At 47.8% G+C, this 22,012-nt stretch overlaps 1 protein-coding gene across 1 annotated transcript in view; it reads left to right on the top strand.

The window, feature by feature from the left end:
* The first annotated feature begins 4,134 nt into the window (after window positions 1-4,134).
* The window catches only part of RIPOR2 (RHO family interacting cell polarization regulator 2), a 72,117-nt gene continuing 54,239 nt past the window's right edge, over window positions 4,135-22,012 (top strand). The window contains 1 exon segment of the mRNA XM_065627440.1: window positions 4,135-4,188. The gene's annotated coding sequence lies outside the window, so the exon portion shown is untranslated.

The following is a 22,012-nucleotide window of genomic DNA, read 5'->3' on the forward strand; positions in this document are numbered from 1 at the left end:
TCTCCTTGTTTCCCATGTAGGTTATCCCCTGCAATGCAACCTTCACCCCCAAAATAGCCTCAGAACAAAGTAGGGGACTAACTAAGCCTTTGCGACACAACTTGCTGTATTTTGGGAATCCTCCATGCGCTGGAGCTGGAGGAGATGTGAATAGGGCAGAAGTTGTTTAAGACACCTCCCTTCTGCACCACCATAGCAGGGCTCAAAAGGGCTGACTCGTATCTCCTGCTGCTTGTGGGGATGTTAGTAATTTAAGGTAGGAATGAATTAAAACAACCCCATCCAACACTGCTAAATGGCACAAATCTTTACACTTGTTTTTCATTAAGAATGTCTTGGCTTTTAGTTCTGTATCTGAAGATAAAACATTAGAACATTTGTTTTCTTCTCTTGGGTCAGAAATTTTAATAAAGTAAGTTACAAGGGAAGAAGAATAAGATTGGGATGATTTAAAGGAGGTGTTCTAAAAGCTACCTCCTCTTGCTTGATCCACCTTTGTTTTTGACATTTCCCTGGTCTCCCCCGCTTTTGATTGACAGGTTCTTAGAGGATGGGTGTTGGCTTTTTCTGAGAGCAGCATCAGATGTGGTTTCATGAAAAACACACATGTGAGAACTTTGCAGTGACTGCAAACTTTTTTTTTTCTGTGTGTGCAAAGTGGGGCTTCATTAGCCAACAATTGAAAAGTTACCATGCTTTGCAATAGCTCAACAAGAATGAGATGAAAGCACTTTTTGTGGAGACAGGGGGGCAGAAAAAAACACTGAGAGGCTACAAAATAAAGCAGGGAGGAAGACACTTTGTTAGTTTGGATGGTTGAGGACAGTAAACAGCAAAGACATGGGCATGCAAACCTGCAGGGCAAAATTATGCTGCCCTAAATGCAAAAATGGAGCAGGGAGAAGCGGGGCCGAGGCACCTGTGCAAGGTGGGCTGGTTTTGCACCACGATCCCCTGGGGGACAGGTTTCTGGAGGAACATCACATGCTGCGAGCGATGTAGGTGAGGCTGCCGTCAAGGGACGATGTGGCAAACGGGAACGAATCAAAGCGACTCCTCTTTGTGCGTCTGCAGCGGAGGCTCAGTCATTACCATTCATCACCAGCCCGGCTGGTGTGTTCATTCTGGTGACAGTTGTTTTCAGGAGAGAGGACAGCTTTTGATGCCTTTAAATTCCCAAAAATAAAAGAAAAAAGGGCTGTCAAGGTAACAGGCATACGGAGAAGCCGACTGAAAACAGTGGGTAAGGAAATAACTTTAAGTTACAGGGAAATGCAACACAAAAGGGAGCTGCCACAATAACCAGGACAGTATAGCTTGCTTCTTCGTATTTCTGAAAGAAGCAGTAAATGGCTAAAACTTGCCATGCTCTATTTACAAATGAGCTCCAATTGCAGGACAACACAGGGAAGTTGGCACTGCTGTTGTGGGGTATTTTCTCTGGTTTTCTTCCTGCTAGGCTGTCTGCCTGTTTTGAGTCATTCACATCTGTGTGTGTAGCATCGCTCATCTTGCAAATTCTTTGAATCAAGCCCAAAAAACCTCTTCAGCATAAACAGCGTAGCTTCTTGCAGCCCATGCCCGTCCTCAGAGGCTGATGTGCGTCACAGCACCCTGGGGCAGTTTAGCCATTGACTTCAAAGGGGCTCAAGATTTCTCCCATCCACCTCCTGCTGTTTCAAGGAAACCATAGGGCAGTGGCTGCCCATTGCAGGCAGCGGCTCTTGCCGGGAAGTTTTGAGGCAAGGTACACCCTGTGACTGCCTTTCCTTCAGCACTTCTGCTTTCCCTCACCCCCAGCAATATTCTCACCGTGTTGTCCCCGCCAGGTTCTGCAAGCTCAGCAGTTTCCAGCTCTGACCTTGGAAGGCATCACCCAGGTAGGTGCTGTCCCCCTGCATTGGCCTCCCCTCCCTCCAGATCAATGCTTTTCCTCTGCAGCTTTCACGTCCTCATCTTGTCCTTTGTCTTCTCACACTTCTCTCTTTTTTCTTACTGATTCCCTTTTCTGCTCTGTTTCCCCTCATCATCCCATAACGGTGTTTCTCTCTTTGTACCACCGTCTTCGTCTACTCACCACCATGGCAGGAGGCCTTGCTGAGGCAGAGGGACTGTCCTGTTGAATGTAATAAAGTGCAGCTACCACCTAATCAGAGATGGTCCTTGCCTGACGAAATCACTTGAAATAAGCAGGGCAGGAAAAAGGTTGAGAGGAGAAGTGATTTCCCCAAGCCTGTCCAGCAGGGCCAGAAACAAGTCCTCTCTCTTACCCATTGGGTAGGAGTTGGGCCAATCTGTTGTCTTTCCTCTGGAAGGACTTACACAAGTGTGATTCTAAAGCAAAGCACAAGAGGAGCCTCCTAGGAATAGAGTTCCTCAAGAAGGCTTGGTGTTGCTGCAGAGGAACGACCAGTCAGTCAAGCCACACCACCCCACCAAAACCCAGTCCTAGGAGCCTCTGGGCTTTGGCCACATTCCCCTAGGAAAACACATCTTTCCAGCCCTGGCAAGGCAGCATCCATCAGGTTGCACAGCTGAGACACCCAACGTGACAGCGAGGGAGAAGCATGAGCTCTGCAGGATGCAGCATCACTTTCCAGGGACCAGGAGACACCTTACCCTGTGCCCAGGGGAAGGTTGTGCTTGAGCTGGGAAGAGTATTTTCGCCTTTCTATGATGACCAAATTGCTGCCGCAGGATTTGCTACAGGAGATAATGAACATGGCTCTAAGGCCTGGGCGGGGGTTAGGTTAGGCGCTCCAAATGGACCTGTCCCGTCTTCTGTCTTTTCTTCTCCATCCAGATTTGTTCAAGTTGTGCACTGCCTAGGAGACCGGTTGTCTCCATTTTCAGCCCTGCGGAAACCCACTGGTAGAGCTTTAAAAAAAAAAAAAAGCCATGATAATTAGAGATGAGCTCATTATATCTGCTTGTGATTCATTTGCCAGAAGCTGTAGCAAACATGACTGCTGTGCTAGGAGTCTCGCTTCCAGGGGTGTGGCGACACATGAAATTACTAGACTGAGTAATCAAAACTTGGTACAGGTTTCCTGTCATTACACCCTAACTTCCGATAGCAGAGATGTGAGGAACTACTGGTGTTAGGCCCACATCTGTATGTGCACACACATGCATATGTATGTCCCTGAGTGGTCCAACGAAGTTCAGCAGGACTATGCAAGGCTCAGACACTACCTGACGCCCAAATGTATTTTTGTGCAATTTTAAAGTTAGTTGGTAGGCAAGGTCCTTTCATAAATTGAGAGACTTGGCAGGAAGGAGTCAACTTGCTTTATAAAGTTTGGGAAACACAGCAGCTGAATGGGCCAGTGTGATGCAGAATTAGTAGTGACAGAGATACTCAAATAATATGCCTATTATTGACAGACAGCAAGTTTTACTTTGATGTTCTGTTGTTCACCTGATCATCAGGAAGGTCCTTATGTTTAGTAACGCACCCAAGATGGTGACTTGGGAAAACGTAAGTGCAAAAAAATTAAGTCCCTGCTAGTGCATCTGCCCATGAGGGAACTGGTGTCATGTATGGCTTTCCAGTTTGTCCGCATGTCCATGGTCATAGGTCACAACAGTGTAGATGAGAACGTGCTGTCACTGCTGTCATGCTAAATAAAAAGTAAAATCCCTTGAACACATGGCACTGAGAGAGCTGGGGGGGTGGGGGAGGCAGTTACTCTGGTCAAACTGTCCCTGGGGTGAAAGCAAGCCACTCTGCAGAGTTGTTTCCCTGCTCTACCTCTGCCACAAGAAAGGATCCACATTCATATGCAAAACCCCTTACACCCTGGCCTGAAAGGGCTGCTGCTATGCAGCGGCATTCGCAGCAACAGGGCAGGGTGCATTTTGAGCCTGTCCTGCCTGCCTCTGCTCTCAAAAACAACTTCTCTCTCAGCAGTGGGGACACCCCACCTCTAAACTCATCTCAAAGGCTGCCCGTAAAAACAAGAAGCGCTATTCATATGAATGAGACTATTTTCGTAAGTGCAGATGCGGAAGCTGTTATCACCAAAATGCTGAGGAAACTGGTGAAAGGAAATAGTCGAGTGGTAGCGTAGGAACTGGTTCAAGCACTCGGCTCTGGCTGCTCCCCGAGCTGTGTCCTCACCACGATGCAGCACACCCAAGACGATCCAACTGCACCCGGAGAAGAAGATGATGCCTTTGGGGAAGGTAAAGTCATCTTTTATTACACTAACCCTTCTACTCAGACTAGAGACCAGTTTCTAGCTTGGGTGGTATTTCTCGGGTAAATCTGAAATTGTCTATGGGCTCCAAGGTCACAGGGTGACCAGACTCTCTTTTTCTCCTAAGAGAATGGAGAACAAAAGCACCCTGTATGCAATAAAAATAACTTTCGCACTGGTTCAGTGGCTTGCTTCCCCAGCAAGGAGGTTACTGAAGAAGAAAATAGCTGGGGAGACACTAAATGTGTTTTCTACAGCGGCTGCGCTATGCAAAGTAGCATGTCGGGCATTCAACACCGCAGGTGCAGCTGTCGTTAAAGTAGTAGGGGCTCTTTACAGGGGCTAAAGGTGACTTGCTACTTAAATTAACCGAGCAAAATTAGCCTCATTCTCTCAGAGTGCCACAACCCAGAGCACAAAGCCGGTGCCACAGTTTCTTATCCCTAAAACTGCTTCTGCCGAAGCTCTTTTCCTCACCGCTTGCATCTTGTGCCGCTGTTTACATGTGTATCAAGTGCTACCAGGTCAAAATAGATAAGAAGACCCAGAAGAGAAGGAAGAATCTGGCCCACGGTGTCTAATTTCTGCATCTGCTGGCTGTTCCCCTTTGCACTTGAGCGGGGGCCGAGCAGAGAACTTGCTCATGCAAATCTTCTCCCGACCCCCAGCCCTTCACAGTTTCCAAGGGAGTTGAAGGCACAAAGAGCTGCCTGGATCCTCTCCAAAGACTGTGAACCTTTAAACTCACTTTGAGCACAGCTTCAGCAAACCTCATTTAAACAAAGCTCAGCTGCAATTGGTAGGGAAAACTTAGCAGTGAATAGTGCCAAATCAAGTTATCTGAGCCTCAGTGAAAGGCACCAGCACAGAAGAGAGAGCAGTTTCAGTGAAGTAGTCTGTATTCAAATACATTTCTCACGTATATATGCCCCCACTCCGCACGCTGTGTCCCAGCCTGGGCTCAGAAGAGCAATGAATTTGCAGAAAGGAGGGATCAGAGCATTTGCATTCAGGAAAAAATCCTGATAGTCCAGGGAAGACCTGATGCCACTGGGTAAATCACCTGGCATTGAAAGTGCCCTGTTGCATTCCCTGCATCCTGCCCTCATGCAGGTGGACATTGTTTCTCAGGATAACCGACTTGATATGGACATTTTTGAGTGCTCTGAAAAGCCAGTGGGATTTAGGCTTCCTTGCTGTTTCTGAAACTGCTAGCCTGTGATCTTAGTCAGAAACACAGGAAGGAAGGTGAGGAATGTGTGCAGGTTATTCGACATTTATATTGCATTATCTGAAGGGAGAGATACTGTGCTTGAGAAGTCCTTTCCAGGCTCTCAGCTAAGTTTTTTCTGGCAGGGCTGATCCAGCAACAGCTATAGGAGGCTAGCTTTTCAAAGGCAGGAACATTTTAGAAACCTCTCCGTGACCCTGCTTGGAGCAGGAGGTTGGACTAGATGACCTCCTGAGGTCCCTTCCCACCTGAGTTATCCTATGAGCTCATGCGTCAGTGACAGCCTCTTCAATTCACCTGCGTGTAACTGGGAACAAATCTACCCCAGCTGCTGGTTTTGGGCCAGAGGGTCTGTTGGCTCCCAAACCTGCCAGCTGGAAAGCCCGAACAACACAGGCGCAGCGCTAGTTCCCCTTCAGCCCCCTCTCCTCTCCCTTGAACGGGTTAGCAGGGGAACATTAACTTTTTGGCTGCTATTTCTGGAGCTCCGTTGACCCTGGACAACCCAGCGCGGTCCCTGGGGCTGGATGGGATCCGAGTGGGGAGGAGCTGTGCTTGTTTCGGTCACAGGGCAGCCCCCACCACGCTCACGCTGCAGAGACCCAGACGCCGGGCAAAACTTAGTCGTAGATTTTTGGGACAGATGGAGGCGTTTGTCAGGTGCTGAACTCCGACTCCCAGCTCAGTGCAGACCACAGCTCTTAGGGCGTGGGCTTTTTGTTTTATTTTCCACATCCTGTTCGATTTGGAAAGCGGTGATGGCAAATCTCCCGATCCACCTTTTTAACTTCTCCTGATGGTTAGCTACTGTCACAGTTAAAGATAACTACATCTTAGTTCTTCTAGTGTTGATTTGTCTAGTTTTTTGGAGTTGGATACCGTCTTGTCCAGGAGTGCGAAGAACTCACTATTGCTGAGATATATATATATATATATATATATTTCATATAACTATCCACAGACTGTACTCAAACTCTCTTACCCTTTGCCAAGCAGACTGTTATCAATTAATGTTTCTTTATAAAATGAGAGTTTTAATCTTTTAAGCATTTTCATCATTCTTGGAACCATGTCCCTGGAGTTGTGGACACTAGCATGGAGCCCATCTCTTCAAAACTGTTACACCAGGGACAAATCCAGATGTTACATGATCTGTTCACTCATACTTTATATGTCAGGATCAGTTTGAGGATCAACTAATATGTACAAGGACTGCTTGAGGCCTTTTGGATCCCAGCATCACATGAGGGTCTTCTCTTCATCAAATTTTACTCTATAATCTTCAAGTCTTTCAGCATTAAAATTTCTCAGGACAGGGTCAACACTATCCCGTAATTATGGCTTATCTCCTTTGCTCCCAGCTAAGCCCACACTAAACCAGATGAATCAGCTCACTTTCTCAAGCAGCCTGTTCTCGAAGTGGTTTATCACTTCCCAAGACATTGTGCCATCTGCATGTTCAGTCAGTCACTGTTTAAAGTTTGCTTTCAGGTCACTGATATAAAAAGAGTTAAATCCCAAAGGAACAGAACCAATCTGTGCAGGTCCTCACTAGAAACTGGCGTCCTTGATGATTCCTCAGCTGAGTTACATCTGTCATTTGGACTTGGTTTGGAACCATACAGCATGTCCCAAATTGATCTCCTCTTTTTCAAGCTTCTTGGTCTAGATCTCATGCAGTACCAAGTCTTGTTTCTTACAAAAGTCCAAGTACACTATCAATACAATTATTTTCTATAAAACCCTAATAAGTGACACTGGTTGTATTCCATCTCCCTTAATTTTGCTTATATGACTCCTAGATCAGCTGTTCCATAACGAGGCAGGACCACTGCCAGGCTACTGCGTCATTAGTGACACAACATTAACACATAGCTCTCTGGAAATCCTCTGGTGTTTTAAGTTTTTGAAGGAGCAACAAAGAGCTCCTTGGATAGCTCTTTTCAAAGCTATAGTTTAAAATCCTCCTTTGGGAAAGACAAAGGGGAAAATATTTTCCCGTTGATGTAGACCATAAGCTGGCACTGATGCTTTCCCACAGGCAAACAAAAACATTCATCGAAAATTTCTGTATTTTCTACAGCATCACTCATACTTCCAGCATTTTTATCTACATATGCTACAATGGCAATGTTTTTCCCTATCGTACATTGAAATTCCAAGTCACGGAGATAGGTGTGGCAAAGTATACTATGCATATCTTCACAAAAAATCAGGCTGGCTCTTGCAATAAGTATTCGAAGCTTGAAAATGCTCATCTTCAAAGAAAATCTGTTAGCTAATTTTTTTGTTTTCTAATAACAACCAGGCCCTTACATTGTGCCATCTCCTTCAAAGGATCTGTGGAGACTTTGCGAATGACTGTCCTTAGGTTTGGTGAAGCGCAACTCCCTCTCTTCTGCCATGTGGCCACAGTTTCACAGGGCACAGATGTACACAAAAGTTTCAAGAAGGAACTATTTTAGCCTCTTGAATGTACAGGCAGTGATATGTTTTGTTTCTTTTATGGCCTTCCTCTGTTAATTCAAGACAAGTGACTTCACTTAGTCTTACGTACGGTCAAAACACCTACTGAGGGGAAAACGCTTTTTAATTTGGAGTGACTCTAAGTGCCTGAGATTCTGAAGCAATATTTCATTAAAAAGAAATCACTTCCACTAGCACAAGCCTCCTCATCACTGCAGCCAAACAGGCACTGGTGTTCCTTGGGTCTTTCTGAGCTGAGGAGCCAAGGAGGCTCCTGCAGCTCCCAGGCCCAGGGAGGGAGGGAGATTTGGGCACGAGTCAGCTCTCTTGGCAGGCCCTGGTTTCCCCTGGGAGGAGAGCTGGGCTCCCACATGAAGGCACGGTGCCACCGCTCCAGCACAGCCTGAGACCAGGGCTGGGGGCTTGGCACAGCAGGAGCTCCTGGATCAGTGCAGACACATCCGTGCACAGGGTTTGCAAGCATTCAGCAAGCACAGCACGCATATGGATCCAGGCACTTCGTTAGCAGCGATCAACGTATCTCAACTGGGAATGCACAGGAGAAATAGAAATTAGACTGTGATTTGTTGCAGATCTTTTCATACAGCTGCTCCACGCCAACCTCTCCTCACATCTCCACCTCCCACCTCCTGTATGTGCCCTTTGGTTGTACTCACGTTAGCCATGACCTGCCTTCTCAGGCCGGAGCCGACAAAAAATCCCATCTATGTTTCCAAAGTATGGGGCGAAAAAAAGCACAGCTGTCTTTTTCATAACATTCAGTAAATGCGTGCTCCAGTTCAGTAGACCAGAGCCCCACTTCAGATGGAGCACTGCACGATGTTAGAGTCCCAAGGCCCTCTCCTCGCCCAGGACTGACATGCTGCTCGACACACAGACATTGCCCAGCACTGCCACCCATCAATGCTCCCAGCAGAACTGTAATTGCATTGAACTTCTAAGGTACGCTTCAAAAAATGTACCAGATGATTTTACATCCTTGTAAAGCCTGCCTGCCCTTTCTAAGAGAGAAAAGAGTTTTAGCTCTGGGGTTTGGGATCAGCTTTGAGGCTTAGCTGAAAGGAGAGGTAGCTGCTGTTCATGGTTATACGCACCGCCTGGTGTATCGTAACATCGCTGCTGATATTAGAGAGAAATGAGGATAAAGTCTTAGATGTTAACTTAAAGTTGAGACATGCTTTTTATTCAGCAACAATTCAGGTTAAGCTACCTGTCCTTCCCCTAAAGCAATACAAGACACTACGCTTTCCTCAGACATGCAGCTGCAGTGACCTGTCTAAAAGTCAGGCAGGGAGATCAGTGTCACAGGTTGTCCGTGACCCACTGGACCAGGCTTCTTTCCATGTTTTGCTGGCTGCAGCAGCCACCACCCCAGCCCTGCTTTGGTGAGAGTCAGCTCAGGCACGTCCCCTGCCCACAGAGCACATCAAACTGATGCACCTTTAAGCAAATTATGTCTTCTAAGGATATTCCTGTGTACGTATCAGTACGGTATTCCAGCACATGTGTACCTCAGAGAAATACAGAGATATCGTTTGTCCTAAATTTTCACCCAAACCAGTTTTTGACAGGTCTCCATTTTCCAGCATACGAGTGCTTTATACTTGAGAAGGCTGTAGTAAAGATGGGCAGCCTTGCAATGTACTAAGCATGGGAGCTTCTCCTCCCTGACTGCTGAGAGACTACGGGTCCTGAAAACATTTACAGCTCCCACCAGCCCCACCTGTCCTTTTGGCTTATCTCATGTTCCTGGAGATGGGGAACACGTGTGCTGTTCTCGCTGCAGCCCAGAGGAAGAGAAGTCCCATCACTTCATCACCAAGGCAACAGTGCCTGCTTCGAACAGATAGATAGATCGTAGTAAGGGATATTTGGCCTATAAACTCAGATTGAAGCACCTTTCTCCAAGAGCATGAGCAGTCTCACTCAGGGTGCAGGACAAGGGCGGCGTGGAAAAGAGGGTGCGCATTTTTGCTTATTCCTGTTTACGCTAAATGCTTTGCTCACCTGCTTCTCGCAGCTGCTCCTTCTTGGTTGTGGTCCACGGGCAGACACAGAGTTATGCAGACGGGTGAGAGAGCTTTTTGTGGTTGGAGGAGGCAGCGAGAGAGCCCTGTCCCCACCCTGGGTGCCCCCGCACCAACCCACCCACAGCGCTCCGGCCCCTGGCCCTTCCAGCTGTCCTGGGCAGCTGGGGTGATATTTTTAACAGAGCAGTGCACTCCATAGTTGAAGCAAAAACAATTGAGTCTCTGAGCCCTGAAACTGAAGAAAAGATTGACACGAGAGACACTTTCTGCTTTGTTGTCTCCCTATTTTTTAATTAAAGATCTTTGATCTTTTTGTAGTTTCCTTCTCCGTGTCTTGAAGGCAACATGTTCGGTTCGTATTTGTCAACAATATTTCTAGATCACTAATAATAACAGCAGCGAGGGGAAAAAGCAGGTCAAATAAACAAGCAGCATTTAACCAGCCCTCAGAGAAAAGAGGAAGGTATGTACCAGCCAGAGAGAAACCGCTGATTAGGTGTGCTCAGGCCACCTTCCGGGCTTTCAAAACAAGTGTCTCACCAAAGGCTGAAGCAAAACTGCCTTCCTTTGCACACTTTTTTCCCCTCCCGTTTTTAGACAGTGTCTTTACAAAGCTCTGTAAAACACAACCTTTTTGTCATCCAGTGCCATCAATAAAGTCACAAAATAAATGTGGCTTGGCCAGCATGAGCTGGTGGCGTAAACAACTTCACCCCTTTAACAATTCGAGGCACAGCTCAGCTGCCTCTGAAATGAGCTTCCGCCTGCCTGGATGCTAAAACCAAAGCCTTGTGGTTGCTGCACTGAGGGTGTGACAGTCACAAAACAACCGGCTCAGGAAGTTCAGAGTTAAAAGGCGAGGAGTGAAAACAGTCTGAGAACGTCAATTAGAGCAAGAGGGGAGACTAGTCAAGCACTTGACAATGTCACAGGGGCACTAAAATGTTGATAGTGGGATGATTTCTCCATAGTAGGATTTTTCCTACCAACTCAGCATCACTTAGGGGATGAGGGGTGTTGTCGGGCCCCACAGAATTTTAAGTCATATTGTCTTGATCTGGCATCTAAGAGCAGGGAAATGGCTTCAAGGAGGATCTCACTGTGGCTGCCACCCAAGCAGCCCTTCCTTGCTGCTGGAATTTGCAGCTCAACCTACAGACCTTCCAAGGGGCAGGGGGGAGGGGTGTGCATTTGCACACCCAAAAAATGATTGGGTGGGGAGGGTGCAGGAAAACATTTATGCTGTGAAGAGCCACTAATATTCCTGTGTCTTTGGCAGCTGGATAACAGGTGAGGCAAAACCACTATGGAAATCCTGAGCACAATAGGCTTAATGCTGCATAACTTATGGGGGCCGATGTTGGCTTACTCTGATTTAATTGTTTGGGAACTGGAAAGTTCAGAGACCCAGAGCTTGGATATGATGCCTAGTGTTTAAATAGTTGATAAAAAGATAGGAAAAAAACAAAACAAAACAAACAAACATACAAAAAAACCCCAAACAAACAAAAAAACCCAACAACAACAAAAACCAACCAAACAAAAAAGAAACCAAAAACTGAGTTGTCAAGAAAGGAGGCGACAGAGAAAGAGAGAGAAAATAAAGTGAGATTTTGGGGAAAGTCTCACTGCAACCCAGCCCCTGCCTGAACAAATGGCAGGGGACAAACACATTTGGGCTGCACCCAAACTGGGGCAGTTTGAATCACCTCTGTTCCAACCTTCTCAAATACTTAGAGCCCTAACTCCTCAAGTTGGTTTTCTGAAGTTGCCCTTATAGTGAGCGCGTGTGTGTCTGTGCATGTGAGAAGGAGGGAAAGCAGGGGATGGAAACAAGGAGCCCCGCCAGGTGCCAAATCAGAGCGTGGAAATGGAGATGCTTTCTTTAATTACCTGCTGGAAGAGCCTGGCTCTTTCCCTGCCGGTGGCAGTCCCTTGCTGCTAGCCTGGCAGCAGTGGGCACAAGCGTGGCTGGTGTCCATAGGGCAGCACGTATGTCCATCAGGGCGGCTGGTCCCCAGGCAGGGCGATGGGAAGCAGAACCACTGCAGGAGCCAGGTAGGGTCATCTTTGTGACAGCAGGTCCCAGCGTTGAAGCTCTCTTACCATTAAAGTGATACTTTACTCATACTTTGCCTCCAAACAGGACTCAGTAGCTAAGGTGCTGCCAACACAGGCCTGGGGTTAGGTTCCCCCACTGCACAGCGGTGCTTTTGGTTACGCCCCACTGGGAAAACAGCCTGTGCTGGGTGCTGCCCTGTGGCACCACAGTGGGGGGATCAGCGCCCAGGTTGCTCCTGCAGCATCACAAACCAGATCCATGCCAGGACAACGCCTGGCCTTTACTGTCCACATCACATCATTGAATAGCTATATTAGTTATAGATATTAGATTATTAGATACAGATATTAGATTGGGTATTAAGAAAACTTTTTTCACGGAAAGGATTGTCAGGAATTGGAACAAACTGCCCAGGGAAGTGGTGGAGTCACCATCCCTGGAGGTGTTTAAACAATGTGTAGACGAGGTTCTTAGGTTTAGTGCCAGTTAGGTTAAAGGTTGGACTCAATGATCTTTAGGGTCTCTTCCAACAAAAATGATTCTATGTTTCTATCATTCTATGCATGATCCTGCTTATAATTAATGATGATCCATCCCACAGAGAAGAAAAGACACTGAAAATACCCTAGCCCCACAAATACTTAAGCCCATAATCCCAGGTGAAATGACTGCCCTGGGAAGCAAAACCTAAAACTGCCCCAAAAACTCAGACAGAACTGTCTGAGGTGTGTGTAGCATTTTGCACAAAGGCTTGCAACACCTCCCCTTTCATCATGCCAGGCTCCTCTGGGGGCCAGCCCTGCCTTCCTGCCTGCTGCACACCCGGCCTGAGGGGAAGTCACCTGCAGTGAGGAGCTTTTGTGCAAGTGATCTTCTCTTCATGCTGTGCAATACCAGAGAGAGAAGCTCCCTGGGCTCCTCTAAGGAGTGCTCCTACATTTCAGGAACCAAGCAGCAATCTGGGAGCTTCCCCAGAGGGGTGTCAGAGCCACCTGTGGCAGAAGAGAGAGGGACAGCCTCTGTGAGGGGCTCAATGGGATGGCCAAAAGCTCTGTGAATATATTGTCATTACCATAGACATTAAGTTTTCAAGGACTCCCACAGAACCCTCTTGGAGCTGAGCTTGTAAAATCTCACGTCTTTCCCCTATGGCTTTCTGAAGTTTGTGATTAAGATGCCAATGGCTAGTGAGGCTGGCTGACATTCAGGCTCCGCAGCACAAATGGAGCTTCATTCGCATCCTTCTCACTTTATGGTAGCTCGGAATGGTGGAAGAGCTCTGCTGCGAACACGGATGTCGCCTACTAGCCACCGTGTTCCATTTTAGCAGAGCGGTTGTGACTGTGTAGAAGTGCAGTCTGCCAAGCAACAGCTCCCTGTGAGTCTCGGAGTCCTGCTTGCTGGGTTTTCTCACTCGAGAAGGAAAAAACAAAAGATAAGACAGGGCCCAGGTAATGTCACAGAGATAACAGAAGTAGCACTGAGGAAATGGGACCTTTTTCTGTCTGAAACATCACCAGCCAAGCAGAGGTCACTGCATTTTCTTAATGGAGGTGACGTAAAGAGCAGAGAGAGCACAGCCTGCTTCCTCTAGGGATTCCTTGAGTTATGGGGTAGCATCTGGAGAATCTGTCTCATTTGCAAATTGGATGATTTGGGGAGTTTGGGTTACATCAGGACTGATGGATCAGGTCATAACATGCAGCCTTCACAATGAACTAACAGATTTCCTTAAGTGTCTTGAAGAAAGGAGAGATTTTATAGATGTACATAGATAGATTTGAAACTAGGTAGCATCTCTGAGATCCTCCGACTAACACATGCAAGGAGTGCCACACTAGCAACATTAGCATACATTTAACAAGTGAAGCCCTTTTTCTTTTATTGAGAGGGACAGGAATGTTGAAAAGGGTCCATATAAAAAAATGTTCTCAGAGCAAAATGAAGCCCTCCAGTACTGCTGAGCTCAGCTCTAAACTTGGATGGCTATTTTTTTATTATTATTTTTTTTAATTTTCCCATGGAAAAGCAGGCAGCTCGGGAGGTCCTGGTCTGCTCTGCCTCTCCTGTTGCTCTGGGGAGCTTCCTGCCCTTTCTATTCCTGATGCCTGTTGTGAGCCAAGGAAGAGTTAGCTTAATCAGCAACAGAAGCCACTGATTAGTGCCAAGCTGTTGTCATTAATCACTTCAAAAATCACTGCACTGAAAATAGTACCCAGGGTCAGATGTTCAAAAACTGGCGTGGTTTAACTGGTGTCATTTAACCTCAGCCACAAAGCCAGACCACACCCCTAAAGAAACACAATTTATTTGCTTTACATTACATGTCACTGGTGATTTTTTAATTCAAATCCACTCACGGCCCCAGTGACGTGGCACAAAACGCTGCTCTTCACTTTTCCTAGAGGAAATGACTTCTGAGAGGGGTTAAACACCTCCAGGTGAAGGTAAGCTGGACCAGCAAGCAACTTGTATCCCCCTAAAAGATGCAGAGGGGTACTGGCCTGAGGGTTTGGTGGTGAAGTTGTCTGTGCTGTGGACCCCTCCTCTCCTTTGGAATCTCAGCCCAAATATTTGGCAAATGCACTTGGGACTCATTACGTTACAGAGGCAGCATGTTCATTGCGCTCCCCCGAATGGCATTTTGTGTGTGCTGCACTTGTTTTATATTTGCTATATTTAAGCCACAGAAATATGCGCTGATGAGGAAAAGAGGGCTGTGATGGTATCTTAGAGGCAGGAAGGGAAGGGAAATAATTTCTCAAAGCTGTGGTGCTCTGTGCAGAGCTGTGGCTGAGGAGAAGGAAAGAGGAGCACGGTCAACTCAGGTCACTGGCCACACTGGGGACCCAGCTGGGTCACCCATACTACTGTCCATCTGAAAATGATTTCAGGGCAACTCTGGTTTTATACTAGTGTAACTGAGGATGGAAATTGCTTGGAGCCTTTGCCCCAGACGACTCTTCCCAGGTTTCTATTATGAAACTGCCATGTTAAGAACATGCAGGAATACAGGTGTGCAGCACTGCAGGGTTCGTATGTGACATTTGATTTTGAAACTTGTCTGGCTTTATTTGCTCCTTTCCTTCCACCTCAGCCTTTGCCTTCTTCTCCTGTCTGACCATCATTTTCCCCAGACCATGCTCGTCATCTTTGCAGCTCTTGCCCTTCTTGCCATGACCTGTAGGACACACTGAGTGGAAAGAAGGCAGAGGTTGTCTCTACACTGCTGCTGAAGGGCACAGAAAGGCAGGCCAATGTTCCCAACCTGCTCTTTCAGTCATGGACCTAGGATACCTTCAGTGATCGCTAACATGTCCCACAGTGTCTTGCCTCATATAATAGCTATTCTTCATGATCCTTGGTCCTTCCAGGCCAATTGCCTACTTCATAAGATGGGATGGACAAGAATAGGGCTGGCCCAGCCATGCCTGAGACTGCTAACCAGAGTGTGCATGTACAAAGAAAGGCTTTCTCCTTCTCTGTGCCTCAGAGCTTGCCCAAAATTTGCCTCTCAACTGCAGGTGAGGCTGCAAGGGCAGTCTGGAAGTGGACATGGGCTGGGTCCACATTTTAACTGCAGTTCTGATGTAACCAGCAAGTTTCAGTGGTGGGTGTTGGTGTTACTGTCCGATATCATGGGTAGAGATGGTATCAGTCCCTGAGACCCCAAACACAGTGGGGAGCTCAGCCCGCTGTCATGATGGAAGATGAAGTTTATGGCAGGGACCCCAGGGTCTGGGCACTTGAGAGCCAAGCAGCAGAAAAGAGACGGATTGACTTTCTGTCTACAAAGCCAAATCCTTTCCTAGAGATGGTCTAACAGGGTCTTCTTGACGTTATAGTTGTTGGTTGTACTGGGAGAGGCAGCCCTGAGCAGGTATCTCACATACTGCAGACCATTGGGAAGCACTGCATCTCACTCTCCTTCAGACACGGTGGGAGAGAGGGTTTCAGGGCTGTCCAGCAGCAGGACTTCAAGCCAGCCCATCACCAACAGCACAGAAGAGGTGGTCTGGCAGCCACAGTCCCAAAAAGCAGGCCGACAGCGCCATACCTGTCGCTTCAGATCTCTGATCGCTACCACAGCTTTGATCACCACATTGCATAGCTGTCTTCCAGCTGCCCAGGAAAGCAGAAATAAGTTTCCAGCAGTTTTTCATGCACCTTAATTAGAAAACAAGGAATGTTTTTCAAAAACAAGAGAGGGGAAACAAATAAAGCTAGAGCTGCAGTACTAGACATGCCATTCACACACTTGGTGCGCACTTAAGAGCAGCTCAGCCGGCCGCGGTTGCTAAGCACTCTGAGACACTGGAATGTGCTTTTCCCTCCAGCCCTCCATGAACTTCTCCCCATTGCCACCCAAAACCTGTCCAGAAGAGGCATCAGGGCTGATTTTGACAGGGAACAGTCCGGGGGGAGGCGGAAAAAAAGGCAATCAGTGGCTCCTTCCTCCTGTTCCCCCATGTTACACACGTGAGGGCAGGTAGAGTGTATGTTTGTGTGTACACCTCCCAAAGTTAACTCGCTGTCTTCAGATGGTGACACAGGCACTGGCAGTCACTGGGAAGTGTTCTTGCTCTGAAGGCAGCTATCTCAGACCACCTTAAATGCATCACAGTGGGACAAAGAAGAGACAAAGGAAGGATTACCTATGTAAAACACTATCTGTTGTGGTGCATTGAAAGCTAAAGGCACCTCCTCTTTCTGTCCTTAGACTTATCCCTCTGCACACATAGCTATTCCTTGGTATACCAAGTGTGGCCTGACCACCATGCCACAGGACACAACCACTGCATTATGCTTCAGTCATTCCCAAAGATCCAGCAGTGCTGAGCATCTGACCAGAAGTCCCAGAAGACTGAATCTGTTCCTAAGTCACTGCAGATGATCATTTCAGATAACTTTTTCCCACAAAGTGTCCTGAGAGCTGCAGGTGGAAAGCTTTGCAAAAGCGACATCAAGAGAAATGAGGAACTTGAGGGTGGAGCAGCAACACTGTGATGGGAAGTAAAAGCGGGGAAGTGGTTGCACAGTGGTTAGAGGATGTCAGCAGTGAAAAACAAGTGGGCATCAAAAGCTTTTAGAAGGAGAGCAAGACATGTTACAGGATGATGATACGTGCAAGCCAGCTGTACGAGGCAGGCTCGTCTGACAGAGAAGGTATAAATACAGGGACAGAGTCAACCCAAAGATCAGCATAGGCAGGGTGTAGTATAGACAGTAGGAGAGCTGTGGCAATACTTTAATATGTTTTGCCAGAAAGAGTAATGGTGAACTTGTGTATGGTCAGCAAGCTAAAGCTCATTTCTTGCCCAGATTCCTCATGGCAGCAGTCAGGGTCTTGTCTTTTACCTCTCCCCTAAAAGACTTTCCAACTGATGGTTCTCGCACCTGCCATTCTCCCTACTCTCAAATCTGATCATTCATCTCTTTTTTGGACTGAGGTCCCCAGGTAAGAGCACTCAGGTTTGCTACCTGTGCTCCCACAGGAGGCTTGCCTGGGTGTGATACCTACTGGAGATGTCCCACAGAGCATCTATCAGTGAAACAAAGATGCTGCGTGCCTTCAGGCACTCCCTTCTGAGCAAGGGGCTTCCACACAAATACAGCAAAGAGGAGTCACAGCGGGAAAAACCCATATACAAATTGTCTTCCTCAAAGAATAGGGTAGGCCTGATCTACCTCAGACATCCAAAGCTCAAAAGTCCTCAAATCATCCTCCCACCTCCTCTGGCCTCTCACTGATCCAAAGATCCTAATGAGATACATCCATGCAAATTGTCTTCTGCATTGTCTGCTTAGCACTGCCACTCAGCTGTCTACCACCACCAACCCTCACCTTCAGGTGTCTGGAGAGAGCCAGGAGACTGGGCTAAGTCTTTGTATCTGCATAACAGACATACATCCCCTCAGCAAGCAGGGAACTTGCAGCAATATCCCACATTTTCACAGGGGTCCTCACAGAGTCCTCCCTCAAAGTATCTAACGGGGAAAGAGGGTTCGTCTCAGACCTCTATCCAGGCTACCACATCCCACTCCTCCTTTCCCGGTTTCTCTAGATGACATGTCTGCCATGGACCTGAAAACCTGGGGGCCCTCCTGCTCTGCTAATTCAGAGGATTCAGCAGGCTGGAGTCCATGGGGCGCTGGGAAAACTGAAGTACTTCTCACTTTATCCAACCCCCACAGCGATGTGTAACTGATGCATATCAGCCAGAAAATCCTGCTCAGCCCTTGCAAGAAGCCTTCCGGGTGCCTGGGAGGAGCAGAGCATTTAGGTATTCTCAGACTATAATCTCTTCTCTGATAATCCTGATTTACTCTTTGGCCTGGGAGCAAAGGCTAATAGAAAGCAAAGTGTTCCAGCAAAGCCCAGCAGGTAATTTAGGAACTCTGGCTTAGTTCTCTCAAGCATAATGTGGGGTTACCATTGCTGGGAATTAGTGTTTGTGAAGGTGCGCTGGAGCTGGCGGGGAGATGGAAGTGCAGCATAATTGGCAATTACTGGTTTGGAGAGGTCACTGTTTTCTGGAGACAAAGCTGGAATCAGCTGTTGTCACTTAGAAATTTCACTGGGGACATTCATGCTGACCTATTTTTAACATAACAGCAGATTACACTGCAATACAGTGAATAATTTATAGGAGTAGTAGCATGATCACAGCCACAATACAACAGCAGCTTCAGTCCTGCCTAATTATGGAGGGAGGCAGAGCTCTCTGGCATTTTCCACTGAATTAGCAAAACAAGACACACGTGGAATGACCCAAGCCTTTCAAAAGCATGTGTGTCAGGATGAATACATGTTAGGAAGGATGAACTGGGGCAAAAATTTTATCTAGAGCATCCACAAACCTACTCAGTCTCCTGGGAGTTTCAGCAAGCTACAGTACTGGGAACAGGGAAGTGGGAATGTGTGTAGGGTTGGGGGTGACAGAGAGAAGGAAATTAGCTTTCTGCGTTTACTATGCAAAACTATATTGAGAAACCAAGAAAAACAGCTCATACCTCCCTAGTATGCACATTTGCATAGGATAGAGAATATTTCCTTGAAAGTGGAGGCTGCAAATGAATGAGGTATTTGCATCTGCAACCTTAAGTTCAGAAAATCTTCTGCAAAGGGCCAGAGGGAATTTGTAACACAGGTTACACAGAGAGTAGTTGCCAAGAACTACTGTAGGAGGCTCAAGGTTGAAGTAAGATGCTGCAATTAGTATACAGCACTGAAAACCTTTAACAAATTAACCAGGCTTCCATAGTGAGAGCTGCCACCCCCTAAAAGGCTGAAATGGACTCAAAAGCATATTAAGTATGCATGATGAGACATTTATAGCTTTCAGCATTGCCACAAATATTCCTTCTCCTCTTCCCCTGGCATTCCACAGCCCGAAGCACACAGCTGCTTTTTCCAGAAAGCGACTTCTCCGCCTTGGCCTCGGAGTTCACGTCCTATGTGAAACACATGAAACAGGGGCATAGTCAATTCAGTCAGAGACATAAAAAGGTCACCCTAAAAATTCTGCCTTGGAGCTACAGCAGTAGCACTGTGTTGGCAATGGCCCCTACACTTTTTTCCAGTGGAGAAGTGGGTGCCTCTGGAAATGCCGCCACTGTGATTGCCATAGAGCCCATTTAAACTCAGAAACCTTGGAAATGGCCCGCAGGCCCCAGAGGTCTGCATGCCAGTGTGAAGAACATCCGTTCCTGCTTTTACTGAATCTGGAGTAATTTTCTCTCATTTCTACTTCTTAAGGCTACAGGGTGCTGTTTATTTTCAGCATACGATATAAATACCACGTATTCATTATCACTGCTGGAAATTACTTCAGATGATAGGTCTGCTGGAATTGGCAGCTTGGATTTCTTATTCAGTGAGGTTTTTTTTCCATATATGATGCTCTGTGAACCCCCAACTCTTATTCTTTGATGTCATTTCCTAAACTCCTCCATACAGTATCATCCTGTGTGTGACGGGTCTGTGTGCTCCATGAAAAACAAATGGGGAAAGATAGAGGCATATAGGGAGAGTCAGTCTTGCGTCCTCAAGCCATCTTCCAAATTGTGCCCATAAACATGCCATGGCTTCCCTCTGCCCCCCAAGAAGAAGCACTTCCAACTGCTTAAAAAACAGAAGGGATAGTATGTTGAAGGAGCTTTAAAGGTTGGAAGGGGGCCAGCAAATCGCACAGAAAATAAGACAGGGGTGATGGCTGAAGTAAAGTCCAGTACGAAAAAAAGTGGCAGAAGAGAAATTAAGAAGTCCTAAGGCCAGAAATAAATATATTCCAAATTTTTACCTCTATAGCGAGATCCACTTATAATAACTAGGACTATATATTTTGGAAGGAAGACAGAATTTGAAGAAAATACCCCACAATCTCTGGGAAAACACAGCTTTCCTGCCTTTTTATCTAGCTCAGGGTAGTACAGCAAAGAGTGCTCAAAGGAAGAAATTTAAGCTCCACTCATTGCAATGTTCTTTCATTTATATTCACGTTTAACTGCTGTCTTCAGCCTTCCCAATACCCACATTTAGAGCCTGCTTTCCCACACGCTACTGAAGGCAGCGGAGGCTACAGCGAGCAGCTCGCTGGACACGGGGAAGGGGAGCGCCGGCAGCCCCGTTCCCTGCCCCGCTCCCCGGGGGACGCATCAGCAGTATTTTGCGGATGTCCCATCCTTTGGTCAACCCTCTCCCCCGGTCACGAGGGGCAACCAGCGCCGAATGAAAAAAAGGAAAAGAGCCCCGCCGCCGCTCTCAAAGAAGGTGCAGAACCACCGGCAGCGCCGGCTTCGCCGCACCCCGCTGGGGCGAGCTGGGGGCCGCCCGCGGGGGGACCCGCACCCCAATGCACGGCCTGCGGGGGGCTCAACATCCCCCCCCAACGCCGGGGGGGGGGCTCAGCACTCCCTGCACCGCACCCCCCTGCACCGCACCCCTCCGCACCGCCCGCGGGGGCGGGCCGCGCAGCGCAGCGCCGCCTCCTCCTCCTCCCTCCCGCAGCTCCGCAAGGAAAAGCCGGCAGCGGCCGCGCTCGCTGGCAGAGCGGTGGTGCGCTTCGATCGGAGGCGGGCTCACCTCCCCGCGCCCCCCTCCTTTTTTATTTTTAATTTTTAAATTATCATTTTTAATTATTATTAGTTTTGCAGCTGCGGGCGCTGCCGCCGGGCATGGGGCGCCGCGGTGCCCGAGGAGCGCTGGGCGGCGGCGGGCGAGCGGCGTCCCGGGGCGGGCTGTGAGCCGCGGCGGGCTCGGGCAGCCCCGCCGGCAGCAACAGGTACCCGGCCGGGCTCGGGGAGGGGGCAGAAACCCGCGTGGGATGGAAGGGGGGCTGCCTGCTCCCGAGGCGGGACGTGGCCGAGCTGAGCCCGAGGGCTGCGGGGCTGAGGAGCCGCTGTCACGGGAGCGGCCCCCGTCCCCTGTTCCTTGCGGGGGTTTAGGCAGCGACAGGTTTTTGAGGAGGAAAGCCGGGCTTCTGTGGGGCTTCTCGTGTGTGGTTTTAGGCTGGGAATGTGAAGAAAGTCTTGGTTGTCGGTGTTCGCTGAGGGGTATCAAAAGCTGTTGTGGGGAACTGATTTAATGTTTTCTTGTAGCGCATGGAAGTGCTTAGCCTGGTTTCCATATATATTAAAAAAAAATCTCAGCGTTCCCTTAGGTCTTGACTTTCTATTTCCAGTGAGCTTTTATGGTATTACTGGTGTGAGGAAAGCTTAGACCCTCTTAAGTTCTCATTTCTGTCTCTGGCTCATTCCCAGGAACTGATGCAAACATATTACACACTGGCATTGCACTTCAGTTTACCTTTGAATGCCCCGGTTACAAAAGGTCATCCTAATCCTATGACTGATTTTTCTACTGCTGTGTTAACTGACCATTTTACTGTCTCTCATTCAAAGTTTCAAAAAGCTTTCTAGAAACCATGTGTGTGCGTTTTGTGTGTGGCCGTTCTGCCTTTGCACCCTTTCATACATCTCTCTGGGAAGAGTTGAATGT

This window comes from Caloenas nicobarica, chromosome 2 (assembly GCF_036013445.1).
Source record: "Caloenas nicobarica isolate bCalNic1 chromosome 2, bCalNic1.hap1, whole genome shotgun sequence".
Lineage (NCBI taxonomy): Eukaryota > Metazoa > Chordata > Aves > Columbiformes > Columbidae > Caloenas > Caloenas nicobarica.